We start from the raw sequence: 20,400 nt of genomic DNA, 5'->3' as shown, positions 1-20,400 counted from the left end.
TCGAGGGACCGCCTATGATGATGATGATCAATGTACTGGACAGGTGGGCAGAACTGTGGTAAATGGAATTCAATCCGGATAAGTGTGAGGTAATGCATTTGGGGAGATTTAACAAGGCAAGGGAATATACATTAAATGGTACGACACTGAAAAGTGTAGAGGAATAAAGGGACCTTGGAGTGCAGGTCCGCAGATCCCTGAAGGCAGCAGGCCAGGTAGTTAATGTGGTTAAGAATGCATATGGAATACTTGCCTATATTAGTCAAGGCATGGAATACAAGAGCAAGGAGGTTATGCTTGAATTGTACAAAACACTGACTACACCACAGCTGGAGTACTGCGTGCAGTTCTGGTAACCACATTACAGGAAAGATGTGATTTCACTGGAAAGGGAGCAGAGGAGATTTACTGGAATGTTGCCTGGTCTGGAGAATTTTGGCTATGAGGATAGTTTGGAGATGCTGAGTCTGTTTTCTTTGCAACAGAGGCATCTGAGCGGTGACCTGATTGAGGTGTAAAAAATTGAGGGGCCCAGATAGAATGAATAGGAAGGTCCTGCTCCCTTGGCAGAGGGTTCAACAACCAGGGGGCATAGATTTAAAATAATTGGGGGAGGGTTAGAGGGGACATGAGCGGACATTTCATCACCCAGAGGGTGGTGGGGGTCTGGAACTCAATGCCTGAAAGGGTGGTAGAGGGAGGGACCCTCACCACATTTAAAAGATACGTGGATGTGCACTTAAAGTGCCACAGCCTACAGAGCTCTGGACCGAGAGCTGGAAAGTGGGATTAGGCTGGATAGCTCTTGGTCAGCCGGCGGGGACACGATGGGCTGAAATGGCCTCACTCTGTGCTGAAACTTTCTGATTCTATGATTCTATTAATATCGATATATATACATATATATAATATACACCATTATCATAATTTTTCCTTGGTGGTCGAGTGGTTAAGATCCCGAGCACTAACCCTCTTTCTATTCTCAATCAGTTTATCGCATGAAAATAATTGAGGTCTGTGAGAGGATGAATAATTGCACACCTCGGGAGCCTATTATCAGCGAGGGCAGGCATCGACGACGAGGTTCAACACTGCCTCCAGTACGCCAGTGCAGCCTTCGGCCGCCTGAGGAAGAGAGTGTTCGAAGATCAGGCCCTCAAATCTGCCACTAAGCTCATGGTCTACAGGGCTGTGTGATACCCGTCCTCCTGTATGGCTCAGAGACATGGACCTAATACAGTGGACACCTCAAGTCGCTGGAGAAATACCACCAACGATGTTTCTGCAAAATCTTGCAAATCCCCTCGGAGGACAGACGCACCAATGTTAGCATCCTCAATCAGGTACACATCCCCAGCATTGAAGCACTGGCCACACTCGACCAGCTCCGTTGGACGGGCCACATTGTTCGCATGCCTGACACAAGACTCCAAAAGCAAGCGCTCTGCTCGGAACTCCTGCACGGCAAGCGAGCCCCAGGTGAGCAGGGGAAACGTTTCAAGGACCCTCAAAGCCACTTCATAAAATGCAACATCCCCAACAACAGCTGGGAGTCCCTGGATAAAGACCACCCTCAGTGGAGGAAGAGCATCTGGAGGGTGCTGTGCACCTCGAGTCTCATCGTCGAGAACATGCAGAACACATGCACAGGCAGCGGAAGGAGCGTGTGGCAAACCAGTCCCACCCACCCTTCCCTTCAACCACTGTCTGTCCCACCTGTGACAGAGACTGTAATTCCCGTATTGGACGGTTCAGTCACCTGAGAACTCACTTTTGAGTGGAAGCAAGTCTTCCTCGATTTCGAGGGACTGCCTATGATGATGATGAATTGCTGTAATCACCGTTAATAACCCCGTTACTTTCTGTTACACACTGAGTTTACAGACTCTCTGGCTTCTCCTGCCCTTTGCGGGACACTTGTTCCGGTTGTAACTTTACAAACTGTGTGAGTTCGCTGATCACGGGGAGAGGGCAGGAGTCTCTGTGGCCCACTGTGAGGATGTGGAAGTGAACATGGTGGGTGGTAATTACATGACATTTCTGTAAAAGGCAGCGGAGGAGAAGGATTGAGAGCTTTCAGTGTGAGACAGAAGTTGTTTAAGGTGAGCCAACACATTCCTGATCCTCCTCTCTTCTTCTGAGGCAATCCCCCGGAGTCGAGGATGACTTGCTTCCACATCAGCATCGGTCCCGATCAGCACCGAGCGAGCTCACTGTTCAGCTTCCCTCTGTTGTGCTTCTTGTAACATAGGTTTCTGTAGTGTAGCGGTTATCACGTTTGCTTTACATGTGAAAAGTTCCTGGTTCTATCCAGGGCGGGAACATTATGTTTAAACTTTCTGTGGATGAACAATCGTAGGTGAGTTTAGTCTCTTGGCAAAAAAGCAGATGCTGCCTGTGCGGTACCAGAACTGAACACAGTCCCCCAAGTGAGGTCGAACCAGCGCTTTGTATAGCTGGACACAACATCTGTCCCCTTGTGTTCCAATTATACGAACATAAGAAATAGGAGCAGGAGTCGGCCACACTGCCCCTCGAGCCTGCTCCACCATTTAATAAGATCATGGCTGATCTGATCATTGACTCAGCTCCACCTCCCCGCCCGCTCCCCATAACCCCTTATCCCCTTTTCATTTAAGAAATTATCGATTTCTGTCTTGAATATATTCAATGTCCCAGCTTCCACAGCTCTCTGTGGCAGCGAATTCCGTAGATTTACAACCCTCTGAGGGAAGACATTTCTCCCCATCTCAGTTTTAAATGGGCGGCCCCTTATTCTAAGATCTGGTTCTAGTCTCCTCCACCAGTGGAAACATCCTCTCTGCATCCACCTTGTCGACCCCCTCATAATCTTATACTTTTGGATAAGATTACGACCCATTCTTCTGAATTCCAATGAGTAGAGGCCCAATCTAAACAACCTTTCCTCAGAAGTCAACCCCCCCAACTCTGGAATCGACCAGTGAACCTTCTCTGAACTGCCTCCACAGCAAGTATATCCTTTCGTAAATATGGAAAACAAAACTGCACGCAGTATTCCAGGTGTTGCCTCACCAATACCCTGTATAACTGTAGCAAGATTTCCCTGCTCTATACTCAATCCCCTTTGCAATAAAGGCCAAGATTCCATTGGCCTTTCTGATCACTTGCTGGTGATCGAGTTCGCGAGATATGAAGGCCAGCTTAACATTAGTCTTATTTGATTATTTTCTGTACCTGCCCATGGCATTTTCATAAAACCATGTTGACTCTGTCGAATCATGTTTTAATTTTCAAAGTGCCCTGACACCACTTCCTTAACAATGGATGACAGCATTTTCCCGATGATTGATGTCAGACTAACTGTCCTGTCGTTCCCGGTTTTCTCTCTCCCTCCTTTCTTGAATAGCGATGTTACATTTTCTACCTTCCGATCCGCTGGGACTGTTGTAGAATCTGGACATCGTGGTGCAACGGTTGCGGGTCTAACTCCCGATCAGGAGGCTGCGTGTTCAAATCAGTTAATTTAGCTGTTGTTCTTCCGGAATTGATATTGTGTTTGCTGTTTCACAATAACCAGACCCTTGCTCTAAAACCTGTCTCACTGTTTCCCCAGGGGCACGTTCATGTTACAATACACATTCTGAATCAGATGCCTGAAGTACAGTGTGTAAAATGGGATATGGTTCAACAGTTAACATGCAAAACACAGAACCAATTATTCAATTATCGACTTTCTCTCAGTTAACATTACTTTCACTGTGCAAAAGAAGCTGATCGGTTAATTAATGAAGTTTGCCCGAGAAAGCGAAATAAAATTTAACAATAATGATTCACCCAACCTGGGGCTCAAACCCACAACCATGAGAATAACAGCCTCATGCTGTATCTACTGAGCTAGCAAGGATTATGTAAATCACGTTCCCTGTCGGTGAGGCGTCTGTTGGTTCCGTCCCATTTCCCTGTGTTTCCCGATCCTGTCTGTCTCTCTGGCTCTGTTCAATCTGTGTGTGGCCACCTCCAGTTTGATTTTGAACGAATACCTGTGTTTGTGTATTCAGTGAAAACAGAAAATGCTGGAAACACTCAGCAGGTCGGGCAGTATCTGTGGAGGTGGGGAAGTGGGAATAATCGATGGGTTTGTTTGTGGCTTTGATCTGCTGCTGGAAAGTGAGGCAGCGCTGCAGGATGCTTTTTTTCGAGGTGTAAGCAGAGGTTTCCGTCGTGTAACGGTTATCACCTTCGCCGCACATGTGAAATATCCTCGGTTTGAGCACGGACAGAAACATTATTTAAGCGAATATTTTTCTGTGGGATATATTTTAAAAAGTCGCCCCAGGTTCCTTGTATCATGAGCAATGGGCATTTTAACTCACTCTCTTAAAATACAGTGTGTGTAAAATCAGATAGGGGATAAAACTTCATCAATGATTAAAGTTCCTTAACGCAGTAAAGTTCAGTTGTTCAAGTTTCCATCGATGCATTGCATAAACATAACTGAGGTGTGTGAGAGGATTAATAATGGGCTTTAAACGTTAATGAGCTCATTACTTTATGTTATAGACCCAGGTTACACACTCTCCTGCTTCTGAAAGAGTTCAGATGCATGTGGGATGATTGGGGCACATCTTTCCCCACATTACAAGGCTCCATCGGTACTTCATTGACTTTAACTCACTTGGGGACACCCTGAGTTGTTGAAAGGTCACGTAAAAATGCAAGTCATTCTTTGCAAAAGTTCTATCCGCAAGTTCAAACTTCGCTGGCAAATGGAGGCTCACCCAGAATTTGTTCTGACACCACGACAAAGTCCTTAAAAGTGGGAGTCAGCAGTTCAGCTGCTCGCTTTACATTTCCGTCTGACCTGGTGCTGCAAGTGGAGATGTGTCCACAGTGTAGCGTTTAAAACGTTCGCCTCACACGCGGGAAAGTTTACCGGGTGGAAATATTTTGTTGGAACTTTCTCCTCAAGCATGTTCAGGGGAGAGATTGTTCTCCAGTGAAAGGACATAAGATCATAAGAACGTAAGAATTAGGAACAGGAGTCGGCCATTCGGTCCATTTTAAAGTTTTCAAAATGATTCCACGCGGGGACCTTTGGTGTGTTTGGGGAACATGATAACCACGACACTACAGACACACAGTGGTAGATGTTGTCTAAGGAACATAACCAGAGCTCCAACCAACACAGCTGGCCGATACTTCAGGAGCTGGTTTGACGAGAATAGAATGACGGTGCTATATTTAGGAAGGCTGTGAGAGTGGCAGGAATTGATCTCGTGTTTACCAGACTTTATACACAGGAACATAGGAACAGGAGAAGGCCATTTGGCAGCGAGTGGTTCGGATCCGGAATGCGCTGCCTGAAAGAGTGGCAGAGGCCGAATTAATCTTACCTTTCAAAATGGATTTGGATAAGTATCTGAAGGAAAAATATCTCAGGGGTACGGGTAAAGGCCGGAGGAGTGGGACTAGCTGAGAGTCGGCACGGGCTCGACAGGCCGAACGGCCTACTTCCGTGCTGTAACCGTTCCATGATTCTATATTATGTTTGAACTTGCTGTGGATGAACAATCGGAGGCGAGCTTAGTCTCCTGCTAAAAACGCTGATGCTGTCTGACCAGCTGAGATTTCCAGCAATTCTGTTTTTATTTTTTATTTATGGATTGAGTCGGTACATCTAGAGCTTTCTAATTCAGAAGATTCGGGGGGCACGGAAATTTGGGAGTTTAACGACTTTGAAAGGAACATTTTTGACTTGTGCAGCTTCGGTCAGAGAAATGTTTGTGTTATGATTTTTTCACAGAAAGGGATTCAGAATTACACCTTCTGGTTTAACACTTCTCTCTGGGCAGGCAGTTAAGCAATGGTTTCCATCGTGTAGCAGTTATCATGTTAGTCTTTCACACACAAAAGGTCCCCAGTTCAAGCCCAGGCAGAAATATCATTTTAGAATATATTTGCTGTGAAATAAGTTGAACATAAGTACCCCAGGTTCCTTGTCTTATGAGCAATGAACATTTTAAACCAATCTGATAAAATACAGAGTGTGTTAAGTCAGATAGGGTGTAAAATGTCATCGATGATTAAAGCTCCTGAAATTATTACAGTTCAGTTTTTGAAGTCTCGACTGGAAGTCTGCAAAACAATCCGGGTGGGAATATTGGCCCAAAAATTCCGGTTGGAGGCTTCCTGCGGACAATTCCCTTCCGACCGGAGATGTTTTACGAACCTACCTGGTGGTCTAGGAGGCATCGTGGATTCCACTGGGGAGGCCTTCTCTCCCCGCGCTGCGAACCACACTCCCGTCCGGAGGGATCCCACGTGTGACTGCTCAGCCAATCAGGTACGTATTCCACAGCTTTCCCATTAATAGCAATGGGACTCGCGTACCTACGGGTTCTCAGTGCTATTCATGAGAACAAAAAACACACACACACTGAGAAATAATAAAAAACAGACCTCACATAATTAAAATTAATTGAAATTAAAGTTAATAAACGCATTAGAAAAAAACAAGGTAGTTCCAATTTTTTTTAAGCTTTGTAATTTGGGTTAAAAATAAACTTACCTACGTTGGCAGAGTTTTTCACAATACATTGTGTTTATTTTATTTTATTTTATTGTGGTTATGAGTGTTTTTAAACACTTGCGCCTGTAAAATTACGCTATGCGCTTGCTTTTTCAGCTGCAAGGATTTTGAGGATATTTGCTGGGCAAGATATGCGTAAATCCCGCAATCCGTAGAAACTTTGTACAGGCCCAGGACGTTGGAATTTCCCTAAACTTACTGTGGATGAAGAATCGGAGGCAAGTTTAGTCTCCTGGCAAATTCTGCCTGACCTGCTGAGATTTCCAGCATTTGCTGTTTTTAGTTGCTATTTATTCTCCTGGCAAAAGGGCTCCCTTATTCCTTAATTGCTCTGTATTACACTTCAATAAATAGATAACTTTCAGTGAGAGAAAACGGATCCACCGGGGACCTTTCGCGTGTGAGGCCAACGTGATATCCGCTACACTGCAGCCCATCAAAGGGCGAGAGACCACTGAATATAAAGGATGAGCTCACAAATATCAGGGGCAGTGCAGTCTGGTCAATGTCAAACCCTCCTTTCTTATTCAGCAGAGGCATGACCGGGAATCAGACGCCACAAAGTTTAATTAAAGACACAAATACAAGTAACACTTCTAAATCGTTTCACTGTAAAATTCTTTCACTTTATTTCAAATCGTACTGTGTTGAATTTGAAAATGAGCACCGTGGGATTTTATCTTCACCACTGATTTTCTGGATTGTTTCACATTGCAACATTAAGTTGTGAAAATAACGGCAAAACTGAGCCCCTGATTATTTCACGTCGGGGTCACATTGCTTTTGGATAATTCCAGAATTAATATTTTCTTTGCTGTTTAGCAATAACCAGACCCTTGCTCCAAGGTCTGTCTCACTGTTTCCCCGGTGTCAGGCAGAGATACGCCTGCTGCCCTCATTTATTTCATGTGACAGGACACAAAAGTTCAAAATCAACCTGCAGATGGCCCCATGCAGCATGAAATAGTCAGGATGGCCGAGCGGTCTCAGGTGCTGTGTTCAGTTTGCAGTTTTTTCTGGAAGTATGGGTTTGAGTCCCACTTCTTTATTATCGTCATTAAGCAAAACCCATTTGCTTGGAACCACGACCAACTCCTGAAAAGTGGGATTCAGCAGTTCACCTGCTCGCTTAACATTTCCGTCTGACCTGGTGCTGAAAGTAGAGATGTTTCCGCAGTGTAGCGGTTAACACGTTCGCCTCACACGCGAAAGCTCACCGGGTGGGAATATTGAATATTTTCTGGAGCTTTCTCCTCATACATGCTCAGGGATGAGTTTGTTCTCTTGTGAAAAGTCATAAGATCAGAAACATGTAAGGATCAGGAGCAGGTAAAAATACATCTCCTCACCCCACATCCCCCGCCCCGGATTTTTCCTTTTACCAATTATCTTATGTCTTTGTCCTCTGGTTACCGACACTCCTGCCCGTGGAAGCAGTTTCCCCATAATTCTGAAAACCTCTATTAAATATCCCCTTAACTGTGATTACTGGGGTTCAATGTGGGGAAGGGTCAGTTCATCCACTTTGCACCGAAGAATGATCGACCAGTGCATGATCTAAAAACATGATTTCAGAGAAGATGTTTTCTGTGAAATAGCCGGTCCTGTTAATTTTAACAAAAGTTGCACCGGGTTCCTGAAGTCATAAGTGGTACGCCCTTACTATACAGTATGAATGCACACGAGGCCCATGCTTGAGAGAAGGTCAGTCTGTGACCTGTCCTTTATTCCTTTGCATTCAAGTGATGAAAGTGGGTGGAGCTTCCCCTTTTATCCCTGAAGGTCCAGGTTAGCAGTGCCTCCCACAAGTTCACAACCTAGTGGTCATTGTTCTCACAATGTACAACTTGTCAGTTTATACATGGGTTACAATGCTGGTTGAATACATGACATCACCTCCTACCGCAAAGTCTTTTTGGGATCACAAGTTGAGTCTTTCTGGTGGTTTACGCTCTCTTGTAGAGCGCCTAAGTTGGGGCTCCGGTTGTTGGGCGCTGGCCTGTGTGTCTGCTGTTTGCAGTGCCTCAGGCCTATCCGTACCGCCCACAGTGACTGGGCTCTCCTCCCTTCGGTTCCGGTGTTCGGTCCCCTGTGCTGGAGTGAACTCTATATCGTGTTCTTCCTCTGCTTCTTCTATTGGGTTGGTGAACCTCCTTTTTTTTTGATCCACGTGTTTGCGGCAGATTTGTCCATTGGTAAGTTTAACGACCAGAATCCTATTGCCCTCTTTGGCAATCACAGTGCCTGCGAGCCATTTAGGCCCTGCAGTGTAGTTGTGGACAACAACAGGGTCGTTTACACCAATATATCGTGCCCTCACATTCCTGTCATGGTAGTTATATTGTGATTGGCGCCTGCTCTCAACAATTTCTTTCATGGTGGGGTGGATAAGGGATAACGGGTTTTGAGCGTCCTTATCATTAGCACCCCTACGGGTGGAACCCCTGTGAGCGAGTGTGGTCGGGATCTATTGGCCGACAGGAGGCGTGATAATTGGCTTTGTAGGGAACCCCCTTGGATTCTGAGCATCCCCTGTTTGATTATCTGCACTTTTCGTTCTGCCTGGCCGTTTGAGGCTGGCTTGAACGGTACCTTTCTGACATGGTTAATTCCATTGCCTGCCATGAAGTCCTGGACCATTGTCGCTGACCAAGACGTCTGGTAGGCCGTGGGCGGCGAACATTGCCCGTAGACTGTCTACCGTGGCAGAGGATGTGGTTGAATTTAAAATATCACACTCAATCCATCTGGAGTGGGCGTCTACTACAACCAAAAACATTTTTCCGATGAAAGGACCTGCGTAGTCATCATGGATGCGTGACCAAGGCTTGGCGGGCCATGGCCAGGGGCTAATGGGGGCTTCCGTGGGCGCATTGCCCAGCTGGGCACACGTGATGCACCTGCGAAAACCAAGTTCCAGATCTGCATCTATCCCTGGCCACCAAACATGTGACCTGGCAATTGCGTTCATCATGACAATGTCCGGATGCTCATTGTGGAGTTCTCTGATGAACATCCCTCTGCCCATCAGGGGCATGACTACGTGCTTTCCCCACAGTAGGCAATCAGCCTGAATTGAGAGTTCATCTCTGCCCCTGTGAAATGGTTTAAATTCCTCAGGGCATGCCCTGTACGTGGCTGCCCAGTCCCCATTCAGGACATATTTCTTGACGAGAGACAATAGCGGGTCTCTATTTGTCCAGACTTTAATCTGACGGGCTGTCACAGGTGAGCCTTCGCTTCCGAAAGCTTCAACAGCCATGACCATCTCAGCAGCATGCTCGGTAGCCCCCTCAGTGGTGGCTAGTGGGAGCCTGCTGAGTGCATCGACACAGTTTTCAGTGCCCGTTCTGTGCCGAATTGTATAGTCATAGGTGGCTAACGTTAGTGCCCACCTCTGTATGCGGACCGATGCGCTTGCATTTATGGCCTTGTTGTCGGCCAAAAGTGACATTAGGGGTTTGTGATCTGCCTCCAGCTCAAATTTCCTGCCAAACAGGTATTGGTGCATTTTCTTTACCGAATATACATATGCGAGCGCCTCCTTTTCTATCATCCCGTAGCCCCTTTCTGCCTGGGACAGACTTCTGGAGGCAAAAGCTACCGGCTGTAACTGACCCTTTGCATTGACATGCTGCAACACACACCCGACACCATAGGACTACGCATCGCACGTTAACACAAGTTTCTTACATGGGTCATATCGCGTTAACAGATTGTTGGAAAATAACAAATTGTGTGCTCTATTAAAAGCCCTTTCCTGGCTGTCCCCGCAGACCCCTTCGCGACCTTTGTGTAGGAGCACGTGCAGCGGCTCTATCAGCGTGCTCAATTTGGGAAGAAAGTTACCAAATAATTCGGGAGCCCCAGGAACAAACGCAGCTCCGTCGTGTTACGGGGTCTGGGTGCTCTCTGTATCGCTTCCGTCTTGGGCGCAGTAGGGCTCATCCCGTCTACTCCTACCCTCATCCCCAGGAATTCTACCTCTGGAGCTAGGAAGATGCACTTCGCCTTTTTCAGTCGCAGCCCGACCCGGTCCAGTCTGCGTAGCACCTCCTCCAGGTTGTGGAGGTGTTCTTCAGTATCGTAACCCGGGATGAGGATGTCGTCCTGAAAAACCACCGTCCCTGGAATCGACTTGAGGAGGCTTTCCATATTTCGTTGGAAGATCGCGGCGGCCGAGCGAATCCCGAACGGACATCTGTTGTACTCAAACAACCCCTTGTGTGTCGTGATGGTGGTCAGCTTCTTCAACTCTCTCGCCAGCTCCTGGGTCATGTAAGCTGAGGTCACGTCCAATTTTGAAAAAAGTTTGCCACCGGATAGCATCGCAAAGAGGTCCTCCACTCTCGGTAGCGGGTACTGGTCTTGGAGTGACACCCGATGGATGGTGGCCTTGTAATCACCATATATCCTGACCGACCCATCCGCCTTGAACACCGGTACAATCGGGCTCGCCCAGTCACTGAATTCGACTGGCAAAATAATACCTTCCCTCAGCAGGCGGTTCAATTCACCTTCTATGTTTTCCCACATCACGTATGGCACCGCTCTGGCCTTGTGGTGTCCTGGCCTGGCTTCCGGGTTTATGTGAATCACTACCTTGGCCCCCATGAAAGTGCCAATGCCGGGTTGAAATAATGAGTCAAATTTGTGCAGGATCTGTGAGCATGATACTCGCTCCACAGAGGAAATAGCATTGGCATTGCCCCATTTCCAGTTCATGACAGCAAGCCAACTCCTCCCCAGTAGTGCGGGACCATCCCCCGGGACAACCCAGAGTGGCAACCTGTTCTCCGAATCTTTGTGGGTCACGATTACCGTGGTGCTGCCAAGCACCGGAATGATCTCCTTGGTGTATGTCCATAGTTGTGCGTCAATCGGTGATAATTTTGGCCCTACTGGCCTTGGACGCCCACAACTTTTCAAACTATTTGATACCCATCAGGGACTGGCTAGCCCCCGTGTCTTGCTCCATTGATACTGGGATGCCACTGAGGAGCACTTTCATCATTATCGGTGGCGTCCTGGTGTATGAACTGTATACGTGCTCCACATGAACTCACTGAACTTCAGCTTCCAGCGATTTCCCCCAGCGTTCATTTCTGCAATTTCTGTCGGCATTTTGCTCATCTCTGCAAACTCCTGCTGAGTTTGTGCCTCCATGCCTCCAACATGAGCTGTTGTTGGAAACAAAAGATCCCTTGCTAGTCAATCGTCCCTGACAACCCCTGTGACTGTCCTTGAGTGTGCCATTGACAGGTGTTGATGGCCCCATTACTGGTCACATTGTCCCTTGCAATGGTGTGAATCGCCGTTCTTCTTGCCATTATCTCTGTCGAACTCCCCCTCTGGGTTCGACTACATGTTGGGGCATGCCCGATTGCCCTTGTCTGCCTGGAGAACTGTGTTCTGCTTCAACAATGTTGATTCTCTGTCCCAACCATTCCTTAACACAGTATCTCTCGTCTATTCTGCTGGCGGCCATGCTCACGTGGTTAAAATCCCAATTTCTTGTCGTCATTGATACATCCTTACTCTACAGTATAAATGCACACGAGGCCCATGCTTGATAGAAGGTCAGTCTGTGGCCTGTCCTTTGTTCCTTTGCACTCAAGTGATGAAAGTGCGTGGAGCTTCCCCTTTCATACCTGAAGCTCCAGGTTAGGAGTATCTCCCACAAGTTCACCTCCTAGTGGTCATTTTTCTCACAGTGTACAACTGAGGTCAGATTATATATGGGTTACAATGTTGGTTGAATACATGACAATAAGCACTTAAAATTTTAAACCATTCTCCTAAAATACATTGTGTAAACGAGATAGGGATAAAAGAGAAAATGAATGATTGAAGCTCGTAAAAGATCCTCTCGGAATGAGTGATCACAATATGCTTGAATTTGTAATACAGATTGAGGGTGAGGAAGTAGTGTCTCAAACGAGCATACTATGCTTAAACAAAGAGGACTACAGTGGGATGAGGGCAGAGTTGGCTGAAGTAGACTGGAAACACAGACTAAACGGTGGCACAATTGAGGAACAGTGGAGGACTTTTAAGGAGCTCTTTCACAGTGCTCAACAAAAATATCTACAAGTGAAAAAGAAGGGCGGTAAGAGAAGGGATAACCAGCCGTGGATAACCAAGGAAATAAAGGAGAGTATCAAATTAAAAACCAATGCGTATAAGTTGGCCAAGGTTAGTGGGAAAATAGAAGAATGGGAAAATTTTAAACGACAGCAAAGAATGACAAAGCAAGCAATAAAGAAAGGAAAGATAGATTACGAAGGTAAACTTGTGCAAAGCATAAAAAGCAATAGTTAAAGCTTTTACTGATATATAAAACGGAAAAGAGTGACTAAAGTAAATGTTGGTCCCTTAGAAGATGAGAAGGGGGATTTAATAATGGGAAATGTGGAAATGGCTGAGACCTTAAACAATTATTTTGCTTCGGTCCTCACAATGGAAGACACAGAAACCATGCCAGAAATTGCTGGTCACAGGAATGTGGGAAGAAAGGACCTTGAAACAATCACTATCACTAGGGGGGTAGTGCTGGACAGGCTAATGGGACTCAAGGTAGACAAGTCCCCTGGTCCTGATGAAATGCCAGGGTGGTAAAAGAGATGGCAGAAGTTATAGCAGATGCATTCGTTATAATCCACCAAAATTCTCTGGACTCTGGGGAGGTACCAGCGGATTGGAAAGCAGCTAATGTAACGCCTCTGTTTAAAAAAGGCGGCAGACAAAAGGCAGGTAACGATAGGCTGGTTAGTTTAACATCTGCAGTAGGGAAAATACTTGAAACTATCATGAAGGAAGAAATAGCGGGACATCAAGATAGGAATAGTGCAATCAAGCAGACGCAGCATGGATTCATGAAGGGGAAATCATGTTTAACTAATTTACTGGAATTCTTTGAGGATATAACGAGCATGGTGGATAGAGGTGTACCGATGGATGTGGTGTATTTAGATTTTCAAAAGGCATTCGATAAGGTACCACACAAAAGGTTACTGCAGAAGATAAAGGTACGCGGAGTCAGTGGAAATATATTAGCATAGATAGAGAATTGGCTGGCTAACAGAAAGCAGAGAGATGGGATAAATGGGCCCTTTTCAGGTTGGAAATCAGTGGTTAGTGGTGTGCCACAGGGATCAGTGCTGGGACCACAACTGTTTACAATATACATAGATGACCTGGAAGAGGGGACAGAGTGCAGTGCAACAAAATTTGCAGATGACCCAAAGATTAGTGGGAAAGCAGGTTGTGTAGAGGACACAGAGAGGCTGCAAAGAGATTTAGATAGGTAAAATGAATGGGCTAAGATTTGGCAGATGGAATACAATATCGGAAAGTGTGAGGTCATCCACCTTGGGAAAAAAAACAGTAAAAGCGAATATTATTTGAATGGGGAGAAATTGCAACATGCTGCGGTACAGAGGGACCTGGCGGTCCTTGTGTATGAATCCCAAAAAGTTAGTTTGGAGGTGCAACAGGTAATCAGGAAGGCGAATGGAATGTTGGCCTTCATTGCAAGAGGCATGGAGTACAAAAGCAGGGAGGTCCTGCTGCAACTGTATAGGGTATTGATGAGGCCGCACCTGGAGTACTGCATGCAGTTTTGGTCACCTTACTTAAGGAAGGATATACTAGCTTTGGAGGGATTACCGAGACAATTCACTCGGCTGATTCCGGAGATGAGGGGGTTACCTTATGATGATAGATTGAGTAGAGTGGGTCTTTACTCGTTGGAGTTCAGAAGGATCTTGTGGAAACATTTATAATATTGAAAGGGATAACAAGATAGATGCAGAGAGATTGTTTCCACTGGTCGGGGAGACTAGAACTAGGGGGCACAGACTCAAAATACGGGGGAGCCAATTTAAAACCGAGTTGAGAAAGAATTCGTTCTCCCAGAGGGTTGCGAATCTGTGGAATTCTCTGACCAAGGAAGCAGTTGAGGCTAGCGCATTGAATGTATTCAAGTCACAGATAGATAGATTTTTAACCAATAAGGGAATTAAGGGTTATGAGGAGCGGGCGGATAAGTGGAGCTGAGTCCACGGCCAGATCAGCCATGATCTTGTTGAATGGCGGAGCAGGCTCGAGGGGCTAGATGGCCGACTCCTGTTCCTAATTCTTCTGTTCTTATGTTCTTATGTACCACTATCCCTCAGTAACCATATTATCATATCTTTAATTCTGCAAAAGAAAGTTATCGGTTAATTGAACATGATTAAATGAATTCATTTTTTCACATTTGCTGCATGTTGACATTTATATAGGGCTATTAGTTTGAAAACTGTGTTGCAAATATTATCTCCCTGACCAAGAATCGAACCTGTGTTGCGGTGGTACAAGGGGTGGATTCAGTGAATCATTTGAATGTGATCTCAAGTGGCGTGAATTTCAGATCACGTTTACTGTTGGCACCTTTAATAATGACTCCATCAGGCAGGGTATGATACTTAAACTGTGTAGACGTGTAGTCCTTTATTTGAAGCTCCTCGAGTGAGGACACCAAGCTGTGCGCTCCTTTATATACTGGGTTGCAGGTAACCTTTCGGTCTCAAGCAGCAGCATCCTCTGGCGTAGGTCAGGTGTGTACAGTGTAAGAGTACATTCAGTGTTGCATAGTAGTGTTGCAGACGTCACACAGTAAACAGGCATGCATACACAACAGTTACAATCTGTTTCGATGTGAATCAAGTGAACTGAAAATGACAATAATGTCATGAACTATAACGATGCAGCAATAAAACAGTATTTCGGTCCCTGGTTGTCGAGTAGTCAGGAGTCCATGCTCTCAACGTTGTGTGCTGGGTTCAATTCCCACCCTCGGAAGTTGTACTTTTAGTTCAAAACCTTATAAAAAAAAGAGTTCATTTATTTTACAGATCTATATGCAAATCATGTATAAAAAATAAGATTCATTGACTTGAACATCATTAATTAATACATAAATTATTTTGTAAATCTTTTACCATTTATTTTGCCATGAGCATGTGAGGAACTTTTATTCCGGTCTCATTGGGTTTAATTGTGGTACAAATGACGAACCGGGGGCTGGGTTCAGGAAAGGTTTACGTAGTGTAGCCGTTATCATGTTCACCTCCCCATGAAATGTTCCTGGTTTGAGCCTGGGCGCGTGCTTTGTTTTAGAATATGTTTGCTGTGAAATACATTGAACAAAAGTAGCCCCAGGTTCCGTGTCTTATGAGCAATGAACATTTTAAACCAATCTCCTAAAATACAGGGTGAGTAAAGTCAGATTTATGGATTGAGTCGGCACAACGAGAGCTTTCTGATCCAGAAGATTCGGGGGGTGCGTTAATTTGGGAGTTTGACGACTTTGAAAAGAACATTTTTGACTTGTGCAGCTTCGGTCAGAGAAATGTTTGTGAAAAGATTTTTTCACAAAAGGGACTCAGAATTACACCTTCTGGCTTAACACTTCTCTCTGGGCACTAAGTTTAGCAGTGGTTTCTGTACTGTAGCGGTCATTGCGTTTGTCTCAGACACGAAAGGTCCCAGGTTCGAGCCGGGATAAAAAGATTATTTTAGAATATAATTGCTGTGAAATAAATTGCAAAAAGTACCCCAGGTTCCTTGTCTTCTGAGCAATGAACATTTTAAACCAATTTCAAAAATTCAGAGTGTGTTAAGTCAGATAGGGTGTAAAATATCATCTATGATGAAAGATCCTGAAATTATTACAGTTCAGTTATTGAAGTATTGACTGTAAGTCTGCAAAACAATCCGGGTGTGAATATTGGCCCAAAAATTCCGGTTGGAGGCTTCCCGCGGACAATTCCTTTCCGATCGGTGATGTTTTAATCACCCCGCCTCCCACAGAGTTTAATTAATTGCATGTAATTATTTGAAAAAAGTTTGAATTAAAAAGTTACTTTCCGAACTCGGGCTCCCTCTGTGAATGCCTAACCACTAAACGAGCAGGATACGCATTAAATAATTTAATTTCAGACGTAATATTTTCTTTGCTGTTTCACAATAACCAGACCTATGCTCCAAAATCTGTCTCACCGTTTCCCCGGTGTCAGTCAGAGAAGCACATGGGACTGAATCAGTGACTTTGCTTTTTCGTCCTGTCTTCTGAAGCGCCGCACAGTCCCACTCCGACAGTCAATGAGCTGTTGGGACGTTAGTGTATCCAGGCTGCGGATGGCCACCCCGAGCGCAGCAGAGGGGTTTCTGTATTAGTTCTGGGTGGGGACAGTATTTCCCCTTCTCTCTTCCTCTTGTCTGTATCCCTCTGCTTTGTTTTCTGTATTTATTCCCTGGCCTCATTTTACGTGTTTAATGGGGAAGAAAAGATGAAGTGTGCGACACTCTGGAACAATTTCTCTCACTCAAATATATCTATTTAGTGAAGTGAAATAAAGAGCAATTAAAGAATAAGGGAGAAGCCACTGTCGCCCTTTTGACAGGAGAATAAACTCGCCTATGGCTGTTCATCCACAGCAAGTTTAAACATAATCTTCCTGCACGGGATCATTTTGCGTGGAAAGCAAATGTGATAACGGCTCCACTGTGGAAACCGCTCTGACCAGAAGTACAGCAGAGGGCAGCTGACCAGTGAATGCCTTCTGTGCTGATCGGGAATGTGTTGGCTCACCTTAAACAACTTCTGTCCTTCACTGACAGCTGTCAATCCTTCTCCTCCGCTGCCCTTTACACAAACATGTCACTGATCCCCACCCACCACCCCACATCCCCATCGTGTTATCTTCCATGTTAGCACAGTGGGGCCGCGGAGACACCTACTCTCTCCCCGCGGTTAGTGAACTCAGTCAGTCTGTAAAATTAAAGGGGAACAAGTGTCCCGCAAAGGGAAGGGGAAGAAGAGAGTCTGTTACCTGGGTTTAATTGTTTGTCAAAGGCTACCCGTTCTGTTGTGTATTTACAGCAGTTTCCTACTTTCACAGGTGGAGATACCGGGGCTGGACCATGCTCCTAAAATACAATGAGGTCGGGATAAAAGTTCCTCACGTACTCAGGGCAAAATAAATGATTGAAGTTTTACAATGGATTAATTAATGATTTTTAAATCAATGAATCTTTTTTTACCACATTGGATGCATGCAACTCTTTCTTATAAGGTTTTAATTTTGATGGAAGTGCAATTTCCCTGGCCGGAAATCGACCCAGGGCCGCGGTGGTGAGAGCGCCGAATCCGAATCACTGGACCACCAGGGAACGCTGCATTGCTGCATCGCTGCATGGTAATGCGTGGTGTCATTATTGTCCTTTTTAATCCATTTGTTTCACACCGAAATACATTGTAAACGTGAGCTGAATTTAAAGCCACGTGATTCTTTGAAATCACCTTTAAATGATTGGGTAAAACCACTCCTTATACCACCGAAAAACAGCTTCGATTCCAGGTCAGGGCGGTAACTTTTGTAACAGCTTTTTTCAATTCAAAAAATAAGAATTAATTTAATCACTGTTAAATAACCGCTAACCTTTTTCAGGATGAAATAAATAATAATATAGTTACTGAGGGACAGTAGTATCTTTAATCATTCATTTTCTCTTTACATGTGATGAATTGTTATCCCTATCTCATTTATATGCTGTATGATAAATTGGAAGTGTTTATGACTCAGTTGTAAAACCATTGATTTTGTGTGTGTCTATTCTTGATAGGAGGAGCACTTGAGACCGAAGTTCCAGTTCGATATATGTATCAATAGAATCAATTTTCACCAGTTCCTTTAAACTCAATAACATAATTTATTTTGATTGGACTGGATGGAGGAACATGATCCATGTAAAAAAATTGTTATCATTTTACTTGTGCTGAATGCTCATAAAAGTATTGGAGTGGGAACTCACTGGATAACAGCACAGCTTGCAATGTTTGCGGAATATATTCGTGCAGCCAAAATGCACAATGACAATCCGGAACTGTGCGGCACCGAATCCTCGGGGAAAAACATTAAAAGGCTTCGCCCGGAGATGGGTTTGGATTACCCACCTTTCAGTTACCAGCCGAATGCACTAAACCATTGCACCACAGATACACACTGCAAGAAATGCAAAACCAGGGTGTCAGTCAGTTAAAGCTTCAGATTGCTCCGGCCGGGATGGAACTTATCCACTCTCAGTTGTACTTTTCCCAAGTAAAGGGTGGGACATTCATTGTGGATGTGTGGAAGCAGTCTGGTCCCGCACACTGTGAACACTTCCATGTCACCACCAACCAGCTCTCCCACAACCGGTGTGATCTACTTTCCAGCCTTCCAATGCCTTGTCTGTGACGAAGTATGTTTCAAAAGTTTTGGCATAGTTGGTTCCATGGTGTAATGGTGAGCCCTCTTGATTTTAAATCTCGTGATCTGAGTTCAAATCTCAGTAAAACCTAAATTCTTGTTGTCCCAGCTGCTGGAAATTTGGGACAAACAAGTGAAAGACACCTGGTGCTGGTGGGCAGTTTTGTTGCCTTTTTCATTGATGCTTGATCGACAAGTCTAGTTGTCAAATTGTGTGCTCAACCGTCAGTTATCTGCTACAAATCAGCGGAGAACAAATACTTTGTTGTCTAATGCTGCCTTTGCCTGCACAATGTGTGATAAGATTATCTGTGCAATATGCATTCCGCAGGATGAATAAAAGCAATGCTTTTTGAAATGCAGACACTGCATGTTTTGCACTCGACAAAACGTTGCATTTTCTTTTCATTAATTTTACATTAATGCATTGCAATGCCAACGCACTTTTTACGTGGCAAGATCGATAATTAGCAGAGCAGAATGAAGAGATCGCAAAGTTTCTGTTTAAAGAATGGACTCAGTCGAGAATATTTTGTGGATTTTATTTTTCTGAGGCTATCTTCCCTGTGCTGGGGACACCCTGCGCAGATATGTGAAAAAGCTGGTTTTGTTAAAACACCAGAGACCGCATGGCAGTGAGCTGGGACAAAAGAGCTGTCAGTCATCCATTGACAAAAGAGCTGTCGGCCAGGAAGGGGGGCCACTGACAAAGCCACTCTAATTTGTAAAAGCACTTCTCACCTCCATCTCATAAGGAGACACAGAACAATGAACCCACCAGCCTGGCCAGCCAAGGAGGAGCTGGGTCTTTCCCAACACAAAGGCTCAGAGAGATGCCCAGACTTCGGGCCATCAGCCCAATGCATGGGTGGGATGGCCCATCACTGACTAAGTACCCGTGCTTAGAAACAAATGGGTTTTAAAGATTGGCGGGAAAGATAGGGGTAGCAAGACTCCCAGAAAGACAGGGTCCTTTCCACTTTATTTTTAGCTTGGAGCTTGGTGTGAAGCTTGGAGCTTGCAGCTTGCAACTTGTGTCTAGAGAGAGCCCCCTCTCCCTCTTGCTCTCACTCCACCGATCCATGTACCAGAGGAAGGGGCCGCAGTACTGCAGAAGAAGCCACCAAGACTGAAGACCAGGCAGTGACTTCCCACAGCTGAGCTGAGCAAGGAAACCGGCTGCGTGTGGTGGTGAACATGGTCGCGAGTGTCCCAAGCAAGTAACCAGATATCCCAGGCCAGCTGGGTAAGGGCTCAGGGTTTTCTCAGAAGTGAAGCTTTTCAGGGCTATTCTGGGGAGGGTAATTCATTGGTAGGGGTGGGGTTAGAATCCACCAGGGAATTACTGCGTATTACTAGGTTCATTTCTGTACTGTATGTATGTTGTTTGTAACCGGGATTTTATTCTCCACAGAGAATTTCGTTTAGCAGTGCGTGTTTTAGACAGTGTATGTTACACCAAATAAATATACTATGATTTATCACCGAAGCATCCCTTTCCGTGACTAATTTAATTTACACTCTGAATAATAA

Source organism: Pristiophorus japonicus, unplaced genomic scaffold (assembly GCF_044704955.1).
Source record: "Pristiophorus japonicus isolate sPriJap1 unplaced genomic scaffold, sPriJap1.hap1 HAP1_SCAFFOLD_52, whole genome shotgun sequence".
Classification (NCBI taxonomy): domain Eukaryota; kingdom Metazoa; phylum Chordata; class Chondrichthyes; family Pristiophoridae; genus Pristiophorus; species Pristiophorus japonicus.
This window is presented reverse-complemented; position numbering follows the sequence as displayed.